The 18,207-nt window shown below is 38.8% G+C and overlaps 1 protein-coding gene across 10 annotated transcripts in view; it reads left to right on the forward strand.

The window, feature by feature from the left end:
- Window positions 1-1,566: 1,566 nt before the first annotated feature.
- CNOT4 (CCR4-NOT transcription complex, subunit 4) overlaps window positions 1,567-18,207 on the forward strand; it is a 151,352-nt gene continuing 134,711 nt past the window's right edge. For 6 of the 10 annotated variants that reach the window (XM_005860689.2, XM_005860691.2, XM_005860690.2 and 3 more), the window contains exon 1: window positions 1,567-1,804. The gene's annotated coding sequence lies outside the window, so the exon portion shown is untranslated. The remainder of the gene's footprint in view (window positions 1,805-18,207) is intronic. The other 4 variants (XM_014535136.1, XM_014535139.1, XM_014535141.1 and 1 more) reach the window with 2 other exon arrangements.

Raw genomic sequence — 18,207 nt, forward strand, 5'->3', positions numbered from 1 at the left:
TAAACTGTGTTTCCCAGACTCACAAATGTAAACCTACTTTTCCCCACTCCTGTACATCTATGCTGTTTAGACAGTTATCTAAAGGTGAATCCAAATGATTCCCCAAGTTTCCTTGCTAGATAATATTATAATTCTACAATTAGAACTTTATGGTAAATTGTGAATTTATTACATATTTTAAGTTTTCACCACATAACTGTTGTCTTTAGGCTCCATAATGAAGAAACCGAAATACAAAGAACAAATGTATTTAAAAAAGAATGAAGGCTTCTTGCTATGAGATTAGGTGAACAGGTTTAAAACTGCAACCTCTTGCCCTGGTGGGTAGCTCAGTTGGTTAGAGTGTGTCCTGATATGCCAAGGTTACAGGTTTGATCTCCGGTCACAGCACATACAAGAATCAACCAATGAATGCATAAGTAAGTGGAACAACAAATCGATGTTTCTCGCTCTCTCCCTTCCTCTCTCTCTCAAATTAATAAATAAAAAATTAAAAAAAATAAAATTGCAACCTCTTTACCTATTCCCCTTCCTTGTTTTAAAATGCTCATTAGCTGTGATATACTATTCATTTTAATAATATAAAAAAATTGCCTCCTCTCCCTTTTCCCTCACCCCAACACACACTAGGATACAGACATTCCTAGAATGGGAAGAGGGAAGTTTGTGTTTTGCTCACCAACATCTTCCCATGTATAGAACAGTGCAGGGACATAGGAGGAGCTCAGTATTTGTTTTATGAATGGAAGAATACACGTAATAAACAGAAACGACTGCTTGGAGCGCCACTTTCACCAGAATTCTAGGAGGCAATCGGGAGGAACCAGTAAGTTGATTCCTGTGACTTGGCGCTCAAAGGAATTGCGGGTGTATTTTTATATTCTTTGGGATGTGTTGATGTGTGAGGACTTTCTAAACTGTGCGCAGGGCTGTGAGGGCTGTGCAGGCTGAAAACCGAACTAACAGTAATTTGCACCAAAACCCGCAAAATGTTTTCAAATTTATTGTAATCAGGAACACATTTTTGTAAGTGCAAGGATCTCCCATTGTACACCTGTATTATATCTTTACTGGAGATTAATGGTGAGGATGGGATCAAGACTAGTGGCTCCTACGGATCTCTTTTCGGAAACAGACAATTCAGTATCCAGTTCTCACCCTAGATCAGATCCCGCGCTCCTTACCTTGCCAGTCTGCCTCTATCCCGCCCCTTCAGTATCTATGGTAGGCGGGGCAGGGGAGAGACGTTCTTGGCTCCCCCTAAATTGGTTAAGCTCACCCCGAGTTTTGGTATCCCATATTTGAGCAAACACCGAGAAAACGGAACCACAAACAAGATCGCCGACCAAATGACAGCGGAGCAGCACACGCGGGCAGTGAAGGAAGCAAAACACGAAGAAAGGCGGTAGTCTAGCAGCCACGTGAGGGAGCCTAGCAGCCCTGAGAACTTCAACTCCCAGCTTGCAACTGGGCGCTTACGGTCCGAAAACTACAACTCCCAGAGTGCCGTGGGAGAGGCCGCCCACCGCTCCTCCCGCCCCTCCCCCGCCCCTCCCTGCCGGATCGGCGTGCGCCTGCGCATGGGAAGCCAGAGGAGTCTTACCCTAATGTAAGATGGTTGCCCGTCTGGCTGTGGAACCCACCGAAAGCTGAGGGTGTCTCTCTCAGCCGTAAAGGTCGGACTCGCTGAAGCAATCAGGCCCGGTTCTGGAGAGTTTTTTCCTCGACACTCGTCCAGTGGTCTCTTGTGAGGACGCGGCAGCTCGTGGAGTCGGCTAAGGGAAAAGCGAGGCAAGGCAGGCGGGTGAGTCTATGCAGGGCTGGGCTTAGGGGAAACCCGGCGCTGACCGGCTACGAGAGAGCGGAGGCTTCGCTGGAACTGTGCAGGCCGCACCCCCTCGCTCCCCACCCTCGCCCCATCTTCACCCTCCTCTTTCTTGGTCTTCCTCCTCCTCCTCTTCCTCCCTCTCCGCTCTACGCCACAGCAGTTACCACCAGGAAAAGGGAGCGGGCAGAAGGCGCCGTGGCGGCGAGCAGCGACTCCCGGGGAAATTTCTCCAATTGGGGAGTCGGGGCGGCTTTTCGTCTTCTGCTCTCTCTCCTCTACATTTTCGTTGGGGCAGGAACCTTAGAGCTCAGGACGCCTGGTTCCCCAGCCCCTTCTTCCCCTCGGACGGCCTTTCGCCGTGGCCCCTGTCTCCCAACACCAAAGCCATCACTGCCACCCTGACCCGTGTTGCCGCCGCTGCTCACGGATCCCACGGCTGCCTGCCCACTCGCCCCGCGGCTTGTTTGTGCTCCGCTCCGGCTCCGGAGTTAGCCTTTGCCCCCTTCTTGCAACCAGCCCCCGGCCGGCCTGCCCGCCCCGGGAGAGCGTCTTCCGACGCGTGGAGTCGGAGCTTGAACCGCATCTGTCATTTCCAAGCTGCCCCTCCGCGGTGCCGCTGCTCGTCCTAACCCACCTGTTTCACCGCTTTCTTGGGAATTGCCCGTTCCTCCCCTCGCTCCCGTGCAGACTCAGTGCACGTTCACTTCCAGGAAAGCGGGGTGCCCCGTGTTGGCCCCGGGCGAGTGGAGGAAGTTGGGAGTGAAGGGAGCGAGGAAGGGTACGAGTGCAGGTCCTGAGTGCAGAGTCCTGAGTGCAGAGCGTCTGCTCAGGCTGCGCCGGAGAGGGACCTTCTCGTTTTGAGTTCAGTCATTTGTGGATTATTCGCTCTGTCAGGAGGGTTGGTTGTTTTTTGTTTTCCTCTTTTCATTTTGGACCGGTTTGTCCGTGCTGCTAAGCGTTCTTCTGAATTGCCTCTCCCCAGGACACTTAATGCTGGCTCTGATTATACTAACAAATGTTAGCCTTGACATTTCAAAATAAGGGAGATCTGGCACACAGCCAAAGTCATCTGGGAACTCCTCAAGCAGATATAAGTGATATTTTGATTATATGCAGGTCTGTGGGTTACAGATCCCTTCCATATTGATTATTGACTAAAGGAATGATAGGGATGTTCAGCTTAATTGATGGCATGTTTTATTTATGGTTTGCGTGGAAATTTCCTCTCCAGCTAATATCAGACTTAGTACTTTTGGATTTTGGAAGTTCTCTCTTTGACATTTCTTAGAATAGTAAGTATTTGAATACATTGTTTTCTTTTGAAAACCCATTAGATATTGTATTCAAAGAAAAGTAAATTGCCCCCCACTTCCTCCCGTCCCCCATATTAAATTCCTCATTTTTCCATAGAAGAGATGAAGGACTCGGGGAAAGAAATGACAAAGTATGCACACACATGCATTTGGTGGCAATCACTGTCGTTATTACCTAAAACACAAAACTAGAAGCAAGAGGTGGCTTATGATGCCTATGTTTTGGCAAGAGCTAAATTGAAATACATTGACTAGTGGCAAAATGGGAAGAAGGAGCCTTTGCTTTAATCAGACCACTGTGAAAAAAAGGATTATCAGAAAAGCGAACAGGATTACAAAAATCAGATACATACATCTCACATTGAAATAAGACATTGTGTTCTTAAGATATATGTAAAAATGTTAAAAGTCATAATAGTGATCTCATGCAGCAGTATATCTCTTACTTGCTAAAGTAATACTTCAAGTGTAAATAGAGATACATAGTTACCCTTTTTAATCACTTTTGCACATTACTGTGTTGTGATTTTTACAAATTTTACCTGTAATACTTGAGTAATCTTACTTTTGGCATTATGATCACTTGACTGTGATAAATGGTCTATTTTATCAACTGTAAACCGAGGTAGAAAAGCTGTTTATAAAACTTCTTTTTTTCTTTTTAGCTACTTAAGCCCCACTCTGGGGAAACTAAATAGATCCCTACTCTGGGGAATTGGAAGCAATTTATATAGCAAACCTTGTTCTAAGTTATAATTTGAGGTTTTTAAAAAATATTACTTACATTTACTTTATTAGTAGGTTTTTTTAAAAAAGATTCCTTACATTTAGTTTATCAGTAGGAATGTGTTTAATACAATTGATCTTCACTCTTAAATAAAAAATGTATTTCATTTTTCTTTGTAATATGCTGGTGGAGAAGCTTCCCACTTTGAACAAACCTAGCACAGCCTTAGAAACTCTTGGCAGTCATATTTGGCTGAATTATAAGCAATGTGTTCTAGGAGAGGACTGTTTATCTGGCAGAAGAGGGTAAATGACTTTAATACATCTTTTCTTTTGTAAAGACACTTTGCCTCAGTAAATAAAATTACAAGTAATTTTCTCCACTGCACACTTCCTTTTTCTGCAATCATCAAATTCTTAGTTTTAGCACTCTAAAGTCAAAATGAATTTACTTTGGGATCTTTATCACATCTAAAGAATTTAAAGTTGTTTGATATTTTGATAGGAAATAGGGAGCTGAGATTTCAAAATATTTTTGTATGGTTTAAATTTTTAGATGTAACTATGAACATTTCAGCTTCATAATTTTGATGGTTAGAATACTTTCTGCCAGGTTCAGTTGTTGAATTCTTCAGATGAATAGATTATTTCTATAGGAAGGTTTTTGAGCACGAATTACTTAAAGTTGACTTATTATAACATTTGTTTTCATAAAGCTGAAGAGAAATCTTTCATTTTATTAGGATGAGTTATAATCAAATGGCAAAATGCAGGAAAATTGTTTTGTAATGCCCTCAACTTAAGGATAAATGGGAGCACTCGTAATCATTTGCAACTCATTACTGTGTAAAAGAAAGAGGGTACTGCTTAATGATGAACTCCTTGCAGTCGGGGAGTTTTATTTTTAAAATTATGTGTCTTAAGAGAGTGGAAAAATATCTTCTCGGTTTAAGTAATGTATTTTACAAGTCTTTCCTTCTCTCATGCTGTTTTTAAGGTGAAGCTATATACACTATTTTAATGTGTTTTGGGGGTGGAGGGTACCTGCAAATAATACTCTGTAGAATCTATTTTAAATCATTATGATTATTTTTATAGATCAGGGGAAATAGAAAGTTTTAATTTGTGAAAACTTCAGCCTCTGTAAAAATTTAGTTAACTTTGTGTTATTAAATATGGTACTGTCTTGACTTTTTGTGAAAGAAGTTGCATTCACCTCAGTTGGTTCCAAAGAAAAACAATAGGGAAATAGGTTATAGAGATTTTTAGTGTTCTAGAAATAGTGTAACTAGAATGTACTACATACTTTTCTCAAAGGATTTCTTAATCTAAGTGGAATTTATAAATGGTTTTCATCCCATTGGAATAGTATGTATTGGATAAAACTTATTAACACATTCTGAGATTTAAATTTTTTTTCAACTACAGTTTGCATTCAACATTATTTTGTATTAGTCTTAGGTGTACAGCATAGCAATTATATATCATATACTTTACAAAGTGTTCCCTCCATATATTCTGAGATTTAAAAAACTTTGTTACCACAGAAATAATAGGACCAATTTTCAAATGTCCATTCTTATATAAAATGTGGTAATATCCCTGATATTTTAAAGATAGTAATGTATATGTATAAACGTATATATATACACACACATACTAGAGGCCCGATGCACAAAGATTTGTGCAAGAATAGGCCTTCCTTCCCCTGGCTGCTGGCACCGGCTTCCCTCCTGTACCCGGGATCCAGGCCTTGGCTCCGGGGCCAGAGCCACCTCCTGCCTTCGCTCTGGCCTGGCCGCCACCATCTTTGTCACGTCAGTTTGCATATTCCCTCCTTATTGGCTGTGAGTGCTGCTATCTTTGTCTTGAAGTGATGGTCAATTTGCATATTCTGCCTTTATGAGACAGGATTTCAAAAGTTGAGAGTACACAAATTATAAAGATGACGTAATTTACTGAATTAGTGATGTAAGAAAAGAAGATAAGTGGGACTTTTTCTTTCTTTAAGTGGGACTTTTAAATCACCTATTTAGTGGTTTAATGAAAGAACTTTCGCCAGCATTGTTTTTAATCTTACTATTATGTGGTTTTTATTAGAAAAGATTGTGTGGTAAATGTCAACTTTTTCAAGTGTAGTAATAGTATAATCCAGGGGTTTTGTCACATTTCTTTTTCATAGTATGTTTCTTTTATTTATTTTTTATTTATTTATTTATTTTAAAAATATATTTTATTGATTTTTTTTACAGAGAGGAAGAGAGAGGGATAGAGAGTTAGAAACACCAATGAGAGAGAAACATCGATCAGCTGCCTCTGCACACTTCCTACTGGGGATGTGCCCGCAACCAAGGTACATGCTCTTGACCGGAATTGAACTTGGGACCTTTCAGTCTGCAGGGTGACGCTCTATCCACTGAGCCAAACCGGTTAGGGCTGTTTCTTTTATTTTTTTTATCGGAAAGCATTTTATGGAAGAGAAAATTTCAATATTAGGCACTTTAGGTTAACTTTCCCATATCAGAGATTTTCTTTTACCAGAAGAGAGAAATTACATGCTACTAAAAAGATGATTATTTTTACTTGCTAGGAAAACTTAACTTTAAAGATATTACAAGTCTCCTGGCCTGTGTGGCTCAGTTGGTTGGGCATCAGCCCATGCACCAAGGGATTTCAGGTTTCATTCCAGGTCAGTGCACATGCTGGGGTTGGGAACTTGATCCCTGGTGGGGGGGTGCAGGAGGTAAACTGATCAGTGTTTCGCTCTCACATCAATATTTCTCTCTCTCTTTCCCTTCCTTTCTCTCTAAAAATCAATAAAAATATTAAAAAAATAAAGATAGTACAAGTAACAAGGCAATTTTAGTATGAATTTTTTATTTGTGAGGAGGATTTCATTCTTACTAATCTCTTTTTATACAAGATAGTTGCCCTGTTTTAAACTTTAATTGCATTGGGTAATGGGTGGATGATGTATCACTCTTAGGATGAACCTTGCTATTTGTATATGTGTGTATGTCAGATATTTGTGCAAAATAAATGTCAGATATTTAGTTATGATAACTAAAATCTCAATTCTTGAGCATTTAGAGAAAATTAGAGATGAGGAAATCAGAATAATCAGATTAGTTTGTATATCTGCCTAAAACCAGTTTGGGGAAAAAAGTCAAGGCAAAAGAACAGTATAATAAGAATAAAATGCTATCAATTTAAGATACTAGGTGTTATACTGCTTTGTAGTCTTGCTTTTGGAAGAAATTAGTGATAATGTTGTAGGAAAAATTGTAGTGATTGAATTTTGAAAAGTAGCTACAGACTGAAATATAAAAGGGGTTTCATTCTTTAGCAGCAACAAGCAAATACATTGTTATTAAGCCAAATATGTGAAATGTCTTTTTTTAAAAAGAATTTTTTTTTATTGATTTCAGAGAGGAAGGGAGAGGGAGAGAGAAATGGAAACATCAATGATGAGAGAATCATTGATCCACCGCCTCCTGCACACCCCACACTAGGGATCAAGCCCGCAACCCAGGCATGTGCCCTGACCGGGAATCGAACCATTACCTCCTGGTTCATAGGTCGACACTCAACTACTGACCCACACCGGTTAGGCATCTGACATTTCTTAAGCATGTTTTACAGTCCTTGGACTAAAGAGGAAGTGCTAATTTTTCTGATTGTTTAAGAAACTAATTCATTCCTTGTTAAGAGCAATAGGTGTCTTCATGAAACAACATTGACTGATTTGTAGCAACTCCCCCCCACCCCCCCTGATTTTCTGCCTTTCATATTTTGCTTATGACTTTTTTCAGTGTTTTTGATATTCAGCAGTTGTTTGGGTGGACCCTCTTGTGAACACTGTAATTTAATAAAAATTTGAAATATAAATAGTATTGCTTTTGGTGGTAAGGTCATTTTTTTCTTTTGATTAAGATTCCCTGCCATTTTGATTAGATGATTCCTCTAACTATTTTTGTTTAATGCTTAGGTAAGAATTAGGATCATTAAAGTTCCCTACCAAATTATATCTTTCCAGAAATTTTTTTCTTACTTTAAATGTGGACTTAGGTATTTGTTGTGTAAATAAGATGTTACAATGTGTTTTGGTTTTGTCATTTAAAATGAAGTAAAGAGACTATTGGTACTTTTTAAAAATAAAATTATTAATGTGAAAAATTTTAAACAGGTATAAAAGTAAACCTCCACATAGCGGTCACTTCAAAGATGATCAATTTATTTTTATTTAATTTTAAAATAAATTTTTATTGATTTCAGAGAGGAAGGGAGAGGGAGAGCGAGATAGAAACATCATCAATGATGAGAATCATTGACCGGCTGCCTCTTGCATGCCCCACACTGGGGATCAAGCCTGCAACCCAGGCATGTGCCTGACCGGGAATCGAACCCAGACCTACTTGGTCATAAGTTGATGCTCAACCACTGAGCCCCGTGGCTGGGCCAAAGACGATCAATTTATAGAGTTTATCTGTATCCCCACTTTCTTACTCCTTTGTCCCCCTCACTTTGACCTGGATTGTTTGGAAGCAAATCCTAGTCGTCACATTATTTAATTTGTGCTAGAACTCTTTTGACATAAAATACCTTGATTTTTAAAAATCAGGATTGTTTAGTTAGCTTGTCAAATAATCAATGAGTACTTGTTATAGACCCGGTTTTTGGGAAATGATCCAACCTCTCCTAAGAGTTTATTATCTTATTGGGTATACTTCCATTACATAAGTAGCATTATCTAAAGCATTATACAAATAATGTATGGTACATATAGTCTGAATCATGTTAGTGTAGGGGTTTCTTCAGACTAAAGTTCTAGATTTGGGGCTCCCTGGAGAAAGTTGGACTTGAACAAAGAATATGTACTATTTGTCCCTAGCTGGTTTTGCTCAGTGGATAGAGCCTGGGCCTGCGAACTGAAGGGTCCCGGGTTTGATTCTGGTCAAGGGCACATGCCTGGGTTGCATGCAAATCCCCAGTAGGGGCGTGCAGGGGGCAGCCAATCAATGAATTTCTCTCATCATTGATGTTTCTCTCTCTCCCTCTCCCTCTCTGAAATGAATAAAATAATATATTTTTGAAAAAGAATATATACTATTTGCATTGGCAAAACATCTCCAGAAGGAGAATATTCCATACATTTCATGTGTGGGATGGAACCATGAATAAACCCGTAAATGGTGGGACCTGCATGATGTGAGAGGGATGTAACGAGTTTGGTCTCAATAGAATAAGGTGTTAGTTTCCGAAAATGGTGTTGGAGAAGGTAGTATAGTAGGGTAGAGCTAGATTATGAAAGGTTAATTCAGTGTCAAATTGAATTTGATATGTTAAGCAGTAAGGAGCCATTAACAGCGGTTCTCAATCTGTGGGTCGCGACCCCTTTGGGGGTCAAACGACCCTTTCACAGGGGTCGCCTAAGACTATCGGAAAACACATATATAATTACATATTGTTTTTGTGATTAATCACTATGCTTTAATTATGTTCAATTTGTAACAATGAAATTGGGGGTCACCACAACATGAGGAACTGTATTAAAGGGTCACGGCATTAGGAAGGTTGAGAACCACTGCATTAGAAGTTGATAGGGGGCAGAAGATGACAATAAAAGTGCTTTTAGAAAGATTGCTCTTCAGTAGAGTGCAGCATATTTTGGAGTTGACAGTTGAGTGTGAAAAATTAACATCTAGCCACCGAGGTAAGGGGCCATCTAAGGGATGTTAGTGTGGAAATTTTACAGGATTTGGCAGCTAATTGATTCTATCTCCTTTTCAGTCACTTATATCCAGAAATGACACCAAGGTTTTGGAGAATAGAAAACTGAGGAAATGTAGTCTATTTGTCTTTGATAGTAAACTGCAATTTTAAGCCCAGCTTTTGGTAAGGAAATGATGCATGACTACTTAAATAATCTCAAAAAATTTCAGTAGATAAAAGCTACCAGTGTTTTCAAATAGTTTTAGATATTTATTCACTGAGGTATAAGCATTGGGAAGATAAAGAAAATTTTATTATATAATAGTAAGATATGGAACTCATTTGTAGAAGAGTTAATTTGTCCCTGATCTGCTTCCTATGAGTGTATGAGTTCAAAAGGTATTAGGAAACTTATAACCAGTATATATTACTGGGTATCATTAAAGTTTAATAATGACCTGGTTAGAACAGAAGAAATTCTGATAAAATAGGGCGCTAAATATTGTCAGCTCCAAGCTCCCTTAAGGGTAGATAAGGTTAGGTCAGCAGACCAATGAAGAATGTAGAGACATTATTAAATGAAAGTTTATTCTTTAATTTATTTTGACATACTTTGCTTTGCAAAGGTATTATCAAAAACAGATCTAGTTCAACAGCAGCCATATTTGTTTTATTTGGATTTTTTAAAAGAACTGAGACCTTTGAAGTTATTCTTTTCTTTGTTTTGGTTTGTTGACTCTTTGTTAAGCCAACTTTCTTCATCTGTTGTGTATTTCTGGATAGCATGCTTGCTTTGTTTTATGAAGGAAGATTTCACATTTTATCTTAAAGCAGGGGGGAAAGGTAGATTGATTACTTGCTTCTGGCTTTGTAAATAGTAAATGAATAGTACTATTTATTATAATTTATTCTCTTGCTGCTTCTTTCATATGATGTTTTCTCTCTCCACGGTATTTAGCATGTGAGATCTCAAGGATTCTTACAATTGAGTCTGAAACCATCTCAAGCTTAGGTACTTACAGCTTCAAAATTAAATTTATCTTAATTTACCAATCATTTTCATTTTTATTATTATAAAAGGTATGATCTACCATAATAGCATGCACTTTTTAGGTACTTGGGAAATATTAATAAGGATAATATCGATGATGCAATATAGTACATTATTGGGAAAAATCTGTTTTTCATTGACATTCCTTTCTTCCATTCTAAGACCACCTTAATTCTGGAAATGTAACAGCTATTTTTGATATTTGGTACTTCTTTAGTTAGCTGTTCACGTGTGCTAATGTGGTCACTAGAATAGAAAGCTATTGTCCTCTCCTTGGGAGTTTAACAGGGGCTTTAATGTGTTAATTTTGGATTTAAGATTGAATTGAGTTCCACTGTGTGCAGGACAGTCTTGAGAAGGATTATGCATCTTTCTCATTGCATGTAGGAGGGAAGTAAATATCAAATACATAGTACAGTATTTGAGAATATCTTCAGTGGTAGCTGCCAATCCATTCTTTTCTCCCAAGAAATTTTAATTAATCTCTTGGAGTGTGGAGCCACTTGTTAAGTGTCATGGTGGGTTTGTGGTGGGGAAAGGAGAACGTAGGCTCCCTGCTCCAAGAATCTCTTCCAGATTTAATAACTTGAGTTAATCTCAAATTATTAACATTTTGCATAGTTTTCATTCATATAATTCTTGGGAGGGAGCTGATTTTGTGCTAGTGGCTTAGGAGGTGTCTTGGGTAGCCAGGAGGTAGGTGCATTATAAACTCAGGAAAAGAGAGGAGAGGAAAAAATACTAAGTGGGAAGACTTCAAAGTCTAATAATGGCTACTGTGTATTTTTGCCTGAGAGGCATTCTTTGCTGCCTTTGGCTACATACTTTAGATTTTCTAAGTTAGGTTATCAGTACGAATTGAGAAAGCTACAAATTTTAGCCTTTTCTAAATCAAGCTATTATTCATATAGACTTATGCAATTTAATCTCTCCAGTTTAAAACCTGATGATTTTTGTGTCTTTTCTCTGCCAGAAGGCAAGGAGAAAAAGGTAAGAGAAGAAAAAAATAGGTATGATACTCCTCATCTGCTCATATGTTAGGATTATATTATTCTAAGATATTTTTTATGGAAAACCTCTGCCTCTTATTTTTAATTTTATGTAATTAGTTATAAAATAGCTTCATGAATTTAATAGATGAATCTTCAGAAACCTCTTAAAAGGCCCTTTAACTATAGAGTTTGTGATAGGTTGAAGAGTATGTAAGTTAGATCCTTAATGGAACTTTTTTGGAATTTCTTGGTTTTACTAAAACCTTTTGTCATATTGGACCTGTTCTAGATGTGAATTTTGCTTCCAAAAATTAAAGTTAGTCTTTCTTTAAGGTAGTTATCTTCCCTGAATTGTATTCATATCTGTTTGGATTATGGTGAAAACAAGTATGACAGTAAAATACTTTAATACAGGCATTCTAATAAAAGAACATTTGTCATGTGTCACCATATATTCTTTAGTCATGCCTAGCAAATATTTTCAATAGCTTTGTAGAACTCTGAGTAATATATCATGTGTTTGTGTTTATAGATTGTACTTTTTATTATATAGTACTAAATTGTAGAATTTTAAAAATTTGGTATGATATTAAAGGAAATATTACTCCATATTTGGAGTAAAGGACTAATTTAAATGATTTTACATAATTGAATATAGTTTTTCCTGCAAGCCCTTTGAACTTTTCCTGTTTTGCTTTTTAAATATTATTTTTAGAGAGAGAAGGAGAGAGGGTTAGAGAGAGAAACACCAACGAGAGAGAAACATCATCTGTCAGCTGCCTCCTGCACACCCACTACTGGGGATCAAGCCTGCAACCCTAGCATGGCCCTGACTTGGAATCTAACCATGACCTCTTGTTTCCTGAGCCACACTGCAGGGCTCTCTTTGCTTTTTTTTAATTGTTCTTACTAGGATTATCCAGTATAGAATGGAGCCAAACTGCCTGAGTGTGAATCTTGGCTCTACCACTTAATACTTGTCAGACTTAGAGCAAGTTACTGTACTCTGTTTGAGCCTCAGCTTCCTCAGTTGAAGGATGGAGATAATAGGATTGTTGTGTGGAGTAAATGAATTAATTAATGTTCGCAAAGTGCTTTGAATAGTGTTTGGCAAGCCTTGTATAAGTGTTTGCTATTTAATACATTTGAAAGAATTAAAAAACATTCAATTTTGAACACTTAACTTTTTATTCAATACTAGAGACCCAGTGCACAAAATTTGTGTACTGGTAGGGTCCCTAGTGGCCAGGTACTCCCTCCCTTCCCCCGGCCACCTGCTGCCGCCAGGGCCTCCTTCCCTTCCTCTGGCTGGCCCCGCCCCATGGTCAAACTCCCGGTCAAAGGGACAATTTGCATACTATGCTTTTATTATTTAGGATGCTTTTATTATATAGGATACTTCTTAATATCTAGGTACTGGACAAATGTTTTCAGAAGTTATTTGATCAGTTGGAACACAAAGTGTTGAGGGAGTAATCCCAAGGACTAGTCTTTCTGGAAATTTTTTGAATCAGTGAGTAGTGGAAAATAAATCTGGATAAGTATGATGGAAAATGGTGATGGAATGTTTTGAGCAAAGGCAGAGACATTTAGATTTGGTTGATAAGAAGGGAATCATTGCAAGGTTATATTTTTATTTTTTTGAAGTCAGGAGAGTGATGTGTTTAAAATAGTATTTAAGAGGAGATAGTTTTGAGTGTCCTTGGTAGCATAGGTTTTTGTGGGTTTTTTTGGTCTATTTTGTTCACTGATCTATCCTGAATGACCATACAATTTGCCTGGTAGAGAGAAGGTGCTATATGATTTTTTATAACCTTAAGGGAAACTGAGCTAACAGACATAGAAGCACAAAGGATCCTAATTAAACTTTTGGGATCTCTACCTTTAAAGGGGCAGAAGTGAAAAAGATACTAAAGGAACAATTGGAGAGGTAGAAAGAAGATGGACAAGTATAAGTCTTAGAAAACAAAGGAAGAAATTTACCAGCAGAGAGAAATCACCGATAGGGATAGAAAGATCGAGCATGGTGTTGCTTCTATTTCAAGAAGAAAAGGAGTTGACATAGTCTAACACAACATTCAAGGAGAATGAGAATTGATAAAGCCGTTTAGCTTGAGGTGTGATAATCACTAACTACATTAGAGTAATTTTAATAGAGTAGGACTATAATCAAATTCGGGGGGAGGTTAAGGAAGGTAGTAGGTGTAGATGCAATGTAAAGACTAGTCTAGAAAATGACTGGAAAAATGGCAAGAAGACATTATAATAGCAGCTTTCATAGTTATCGAATGTGTACTTGGAGAAATTCTACAAATTAGAGATGAGAAAACGAGGTATTTTGTGCTGAATGTCAAGTTTTCTAGTAGACAAGACATTATACATACATACTTTGCAGGGCTCTGCCACTTGCTAACTTTCTAATTTTAGGAAAAGCTGCTTAATCTTTTTGCATCTCAGTTTTCTGCATGAAGGCAATGGTAGCACCTATTTCTTTTAAAAACATTTAGAACAATGCTTGGTAGGTGGTAAACGAATGATAAATATTAGCTATAATAATCCACTGCTGAAGGAGAGTAGAGAGTAGGATTAGAGGCTTGAAGAGAAGAAATACAGAAAAAAATAAAATAAAATATTGCTACCCAGCCGGTGTGGCTCGGTTTGTTAAGCATTGTCCCCTTAACCAGGAGGTCACAGTTTGATTCTCAGTCAGGACACATACTTGGGTTGCCGGCTCCATCCTCAGAGGTGGGTGTGCAGGAGGCAGCCAATTTATGTTTCTCTCTCATTGATGTTTCTGTCTCTCCCTCTCCCTTCCTCTCTGAAATCAGTAAAAACATTTTTTTAAAAATATTTTTTATTGTTTTTACAGAGAGGAAGGGAGAGGGATAGAGAGTTAGAAACATTGATCAGCTGCCTCCTCCTGCACACTTACTGGGGATGTGCCCACAACCAAGGTACATGCCCTTGACCAGAATTGAACCTGGGACCCTTGAGTCCGCAGGCTGACGCTCCATCCACTGAGCCAAACCAGTTAGGGCAGTAAAAACATTTAAAGAAATTATTGCCAAGTAGTGGCAAGAACTAAATGAAGAGGCCTTTGAATCTTTGCCCTGGCTGTTCTCTCTGCCTAGAGAGCACTTTTCCAAATATCTATCTCAGCTTTTCAGACCTTTGTTCAGGTGATCTCCTCATCACTAGGTCTACCCTGACTATTTAAATCCAGGCCTCTCACCCCATTATTTGTATTGTTTTATTTTTGTGTCTTCAAACATATAAACCACTTATTTGTTATACATTCTGTTTGTTGTTAATCTCCATCTACTAGGATAGGGACATTTGTTTGTTTCCTGATGTATCCTAGGTTCTGTGAATAGTACTTGGTGCATAATAGGTGCTCAGTATATGGTTTTTGAATAAATATATAATTTTACCATTGAAGTTGGGTGGATGGAGAAATATGAATTCAAGGGCCGGTGGTGGTGCTTTTTGGAGGAGAGCCAATTTTCTGAGATTGATGGACACTACATAAAAGTTGACCTCAGAGACTTCTTTTTCAAATGAGTTTTCTCGGTCCATTTTGATACTGTTTTTTTTGGGAATCAGTTGGGAAATCCATTTGCTGAGGAAAGTAAAATGTATGATGAATCTCTTTTTGTTACAATAATTATATTTTACATTTGATAGTAAAACTTATCTTTGAGTGCTCATTAGATGCAAGGCACTGTTCTAATCACTATATTATTAATTTTTAAAAATTCTACAACAGCCTTACAAGTACATTACAGTTTCCTTGCAAGACATCTTTAGTGGTGAGGGAGAAGCCCTTTGCATGCTTCCCTGACTTTTGTTTTATTGACAGGGAGCTTCTCAGTCATCATTCCTCCTGCCAACACTCACAGCCTTGACACTATTATTTGCCTGAAGTCCATCAGGACTAATCTTATTATATCATTTATCCCTTTTTGTGTCAGTCACCATCAGTTTCCTAGTTGACACTTCATGTTTCCCACTTTAATCCTTACAATGTTGTGAATGATTTCTTTTTCACTCCTCTCCATCATTAGCAAAATTTTTACATGTCCTTGTTTTTTCCCCCTGAACATTTCCTCCACTTTCTACTTTTCTGAAGACACTCTTGCCCTGCAGCCCTCTTAGGTGTTTGCTGTTATGTTTTTCATTTTTTTCTTATATGTTATCACCATGAAGAGTCAGCAGGAGGAGTCCAAGAGGAAGACTGGTTTCACTGAGCCTGGAAATGGGACTAATGTCTTCCATTCTCCTCTTCTCCCTAAGACTCGTCTACTAACAGGTCATATTGTCCATAAATCATCATGTTTGCTGGTGTCTACTACACCCTGGGTTACTCCTTATCTTTTCTTGACTGTTTTAGCTCCTAGCTCACTGTCATTCTTACCAACTCTTTTAATTCTTAGTAATTTCAACATGTAGTATCTATGGTACTTCTAATACGATAGCTTATTAAGTTCTAAAATTCTTCTTCTCTAATGATCTTGCTCTCTACCTTACCTCAGCCATTCATTCTACGGTTATATTTTATGCTTTGTTATTACCAATTCTAGTGGCCTAGTGCATGAATTCAGGCACATTGAAAGGAAATTAATTAGAAGAAATATTTTAATATTGCTATTAACCCTTTCTCTATAATAGAAGTGTCAACCAAATTCATGATCGACAATGACTGATCGAAACATACACAGGCGATTGGCGCCAGTGAGAGCTTTATGTGTATCGTGCATGCGCGAGTCAACTTAGCCTTTTATATATGTAGAATAAACTTGCTTAATTAGACCTGCTTTCTTTTTTTTTTTTTTAATATATTTTATTGACTTTTTACAGAGAGGAGGGGAGAGGGATAGAGAGTTAGAAACATCGATCAGCTGCCTCTTGCACGCCCCCTACCGGGGATGTGCCCGCAACCAAGGTACATGCCCTTGACCGGAATCGAACCTGGGATCCTTGAGTCCGCAGGCCGACGCTCTATCCGCTGAGCCAAACCGGTTAGGGCTAGACCTGCTTTCTGATGTAGCTAAACTTTTTCCAGCCCAGTGAAGCACCCCAACTTCTCTTTCAGGTAATTGTCAGCAACGCAGCAGTAAATATCAACAGGAAGCAGATTATTATTGTAGATCACGCTGGGAGAACAAAGGGTAAAATATTTAACTGCAGCAGTGTTTGACTATATTCTGCACAGTGAGAAAACCTGAAGTCATTTTCAAGGCCCACCATTTCTTCTTTTTAGTTGGGTCAAGTTTCTAAGCTTTCTTAATCTGTTTTCTGGCTAATGAAAAGAAAATAGGATTCCACTGAGTCTCCTATTTACCTACTCCAGGACTTCTGTGAGGATCAAATGAGATGAGGTATGGGAAAATGCTTCACAGACATTTGATTAAAGTGTAAAATGTTTCCATCTGGCTATAAAGCAAGTCATGTTCCTGGACTGAAGAAACTCCAAGAAGGCTAGTCGCTAGGGAGAGGAAGCCGGGCATTGCTGTGTGACATCATTACCTGGCGCCCACAGCTACTGTTTCCGGGCTGGGCTGTGGGCCACATTTCTGGGCTGAGCTGGGCAGTGTTGGCTGCAATTTGGTGGGCTGTCGCTTTGGGGTGGTGACGGGGCCTATGTCCTTGTTGGGGGAAGCCAAGAGTTGGTTTGTTGGTGCCAGGTCCACAGTGCCATTTCTCTGTAAATGGCTGTGTGCGTCACGGCAGCTCTTGAGTTGAACGTCTGTCCCCTGGTGGTCAGTGTGCATCTTAGTGACCAGTCGAATGGTCGGACACTTAGCATATTAGCCTTTTATATATATAGACTAGAGGCCCGATGCACGAAATTCGTGCAAGTGGCTCGGCCCTCGCAGCCACAGCCGCTTGCCTCGTCCCAAGGCAAACCAGCCCTCACAGCCCCGGCTTTGTCTGGAAGCTCGTCTGGAAGGACGTCTGGTCTAATTAGCATATTACACTTTTATTATTATATTGAACCCCTCTATGGTTTTCATTTCATGCAGCCCTTTTTGTGACTACTATCTGTATTTTCAGCTCATTCTACCTACTACCTCAACTCAATAATCATTTATTGTCATTAGGACCTCCAGTCCACAGATTTTATTCCCCTTTCACTGTCCCTTGCCCCCTTGATTACCTTTCTTCCCTCATTACTTAGTGTGTATTCATTACCTAGTGGTTAGTTACCGTATGCACTCCCTTCAATATACTTTCAACTCCCTTGCTCCTTTCTTCTTCGTACGTATCAAAATCTTAATCCAATATAAGTCAGATTCTCTAAGCACTTCATGTCTGCACCAATGCAGCTGCAGGTGCCTGGAGCAAAATACAACAGTATGACCATTCTCACTTTAAATTCGTGGTAAGAAACCTCAGGTGGCCCTTAATATTGTCTGGCAGTCATAGTCCATTTCCTTAATTTATTAAGTTTTCCCACTCTTAGATACCTTTTTCTTTAAATATTCAACTGTCCTCTTCTGGTTCACTTTCAGACCTACTTTCTACTTCACTGAGAAAATAGAAGCAGTTTGAAGAACATTTACAGACTCCACCATCACATCTTGC

Source organism: Myotis brandtii, unplaced genomic scaffold (genome assembly GCF_000412655.1).
Source record: "Myotis brandtii unplaced genomic scaffold, ASM41265v1 scaffold1384, whole genome shotgun sequence".
Taxonomy (NCBI): domain Eukaryota; kingdom Metazoa; phylum Chordata; class Mammalia; order Chiroptera; family Vespertilionidae; genus Myotis; species Myotis brandtii.